This window comes from Aquarana catesbeiana, linkage group LG09 (assembly GCF_042186555.1).
Source record: "Aquarana catesbeiana isolate 2022-GZ linkage group LG09, ASM4218655v1, whole genome shotgun sequence".
Classification (NCBI taxonomy): domain Eukaryota; kingdom Metazoa; phylum Chordata; class Amphibia; order Anura; family Ranidae; genus Aquarana; species Aquarana catesbeiana.
This window is the reverse complement of record NC_133332.1, coordinates 202,809,768-202,812,736: the sequence shown is the minus strand read 5'-3', so window position 1 is coordinate 202,812,736 and position 2,969 is coordinate 202,809,768. Positions and strand designations below refer to the sequence as shown.

Here is a 2,969-nt window from a genome sequence, read left to right as displayed (position 1 = left end):
GAACGCTACCATACGCTAGTTGAGTATTAGCATAGTACAGCACTGCATAGACTAGGCACACTTACACAGGGTCTCCCAAGATGCCATCACATTTTGAGAGACCCGAACCTGGAACTGGTTACAGTTAAAAAAAGAAAAGTGTAAAATAAATATATATATATACACAAAAATATTTGTCGTTTTATTGTTCTCTCTCTATTCTCTCTATTGCTCTGCTCTTTTACTGTATTCTATTCTGCAATGTTTTAAGGGCCCTTTCACACGTGCGGACCGTTTATCCGTTTTTTCATACGTCCGTTTACGGATTAAAACGAACCTCAATGCAACTCTATGGGATAGTGGACGTTAGCGGATCATTACCTGCTAACGTCCGTTAACATCAGTCTCCGTTCAGCTCTGTTTTTTTGAATGGAAGAAAACCCTATTTTTATTCCGTAAAAAAACGGAACTGATGAAAAACTGATGTTTGCTGATGATCCGTTAACATCCGATCCGCTGACATCCGTTTTTCATCAAAATATGTAATTTATTCAATATGCATACATTAAAATGACCCAGGTAGTGGTCAGTAGTAAAAGTCACATGCACAAGCACATGCTGGAGAGAGGAGAAGAGAAAAAAATGGCAAGAGATATATCCCATGAGCAGCTCATCCAACTTGTGCATGCCAAGCCAGCATTATGGGACAAGAGAAGTGCAGAATACAGCAACTGAAACAGCACAAGTATGAAGTGGGAAGAAATATTCGAGGAGGTCACTCCAAACTGGTTGTCGCTCAGTAATAGACACCGTCGAATACGTGGTAAGCATTTTGTGGGATGGGGGTGGGTTGGCATGGTTAAACTTATAGTACACCCATATGTCAGCATCCTGATAATTGTAGTCCAACTCACCATGCAAATTCCAGCACTCTTCTCCTACATTAGGCCCCATGTAGACGCTGGTGCAAACTCTTCTGAACGAAGCTTGAAACCGGCGTTTAGAAACGCCCATTTTGCCACATTTGCATGCCACGTTGAGCCTCGTGTAGCGTGTATATTTGTATTTAGCGTGTCACTGGCCACATCACCTGCCACAAGTTGTGGATTGTCCACCTGCCACGTCACCTTGCCACGTGATCTGGCCCCATCACCTGACATGTGACCTGGCCACGTCACATGCAAACGTCACCTGGCCACGTCACATGCAAACGTCACCTGGCCACGTCATCCCGCAGTGTACAGCAAATATATGCTAAACGGCGCAGAGATAATTACAGTACTGCTAGTGAAGCCATTTTATAGGCTTGCCTATATGTAAAACTGACAAAAATAGTTGTTAAAAACCACTGTATTCCACATATGGGTTTTAAATAGTATACAAAATTGTCATGTTGGAGTTCTATCAGTTCATTGTGTCACTGTTCCTATGCAGGCGAAAAAATAATGACAAGGTGGAGATCCCTAAGAGACCGCTATAGGCGGGAGCTAAAAGAGGAAGCAAAAGACAGTCGGAGCGGAGCAGGATCGTTCAGCAAAAAAAAAAGCCCCTTCTTTGAGATGCTGGACTTCTTAAGATGTGTGATGGACTTAAGAAGGTAAGTAAATACATTATTTCTCCCCTATATTAAATTATTTGGCCTAGTCGAAATAATCATATACTCCAAAGAGGAAGAAAACCATGAAAAAAAAAAAAAAACCTGCAGGCATAATGAGGTAGTATGCATAGCATACTACCTCATTATGAATTTCTTGCCCGATATCGAAGCCCCCACATCGGCCCTCGTTCCCCTCCTCCATCACCGCCATCACTCCTGGAGTGACTTCCGGTATCACGGCTCTGGTGCTGTGACTGGCCGTAGCCGCGTTTACGTCATGCGTGCGGGAGCCACCAGTCACGGCACGATTGCCTTCAGAAATGGCACGCCTAGTCAGGCGCCGTTGTCTACGTGTTTTCAGCAAATATCTCCTAAACCGTGTAGGTTTAGGAGATATTTCTTGCACCTACCTGTAGGTAAAAGTGGTCTGTAAGGTTTACAACCAATTTAACAGTAATGACACACATGGATCTATGTATTGTAATAACTATACTGTACTGAGCTGTAATCCATCTATGTACTAATATTTTACAGTACCACCAGCAACATTTCAGAAACTGAAGAGGAGGGGGATGCATTGGATACCCAGCCTGCGCAAGAGGAAGACATGGGAGTTAACGAGCAAGGTCCCGAAGAAAACCCGTCCTCCCAATCTACAGCAACAGCCACGCTTGAAAGACAATGTGTGCCTGTAAGTATCCTATATAAAATGCCCCATTTTGAAATGTTGACAAAATAAAATGTGCTAATAAAATGTTCCACCCCTCAGATTCGTTCTGTTGGAGCTACCACACCAAGGGCCAGGAAACGTCACGGACATCCCAAACGTGACATGAATGCAGCCATGTTAAGTTTTATGGAGGAGATGAGGGCAACAAGAAGGGCTGATACCACCGACCCATTTTCAGACCCCAATAACCGGGATGCAAGTTTTGCTAGGAATCTGTACCACCATCTAGTTAGAGTTCCAAATGAGCTTAAAATGGATGTGCAAATGTCCATCTTTAATTTTACAGGTGTGTGCATAAGGGCTGCAATGTCTGGAGAACCCATGCCACCAGTCATTACCCATCACCAACGTCCATACCATGGTGAGCAAGCTCCACAACATTCATTTCATCCATATCATCCAGGCATTAACCCCCATCACCAACGTGCACCAGCCCCCACTGCCCAAAATGTTGTACCCCCACCGCAAGTGGCACCCACTTATGAGTACTCCAGTTCACAGGGTACTTCATACAGTCATTCTTCTGAGTCATCCACTCCCTATTCCACTTCCCACAGTCCTTATTATCAGGACCTTTAAAGAATCCCCATTTTAAGTTGCCCCGTTGTAGATGGCCACCAAGTTTGCACTGAAACACTACATGTTATATATGTGTATATATTT

At 43.8% G+C, this 2,969-nt stretch overlaps 1 long non-coding RNA gene across 1 annotated transcript; it reads left to right on the top strand.

Moving 5' to 3' along the window:
* Positions 1-1,159: 1,159 nt before the first annotated feature.
* LOC141107265 (uncharacterized) lies at positions 1,160-2,738 on the top strand. Its single transcript, XR_012235848.1, has 3 exons — positions 1,160-1,576; positions 2,111-2,267; positions 2,346-2,738. It is a non-coding gene; the product is annotated as an uncharacterized lncRNA (long non-coding RNA).
* The last annotated feature ends 231 nt before the right edge of the window (positions 2,739-2,969 follow it).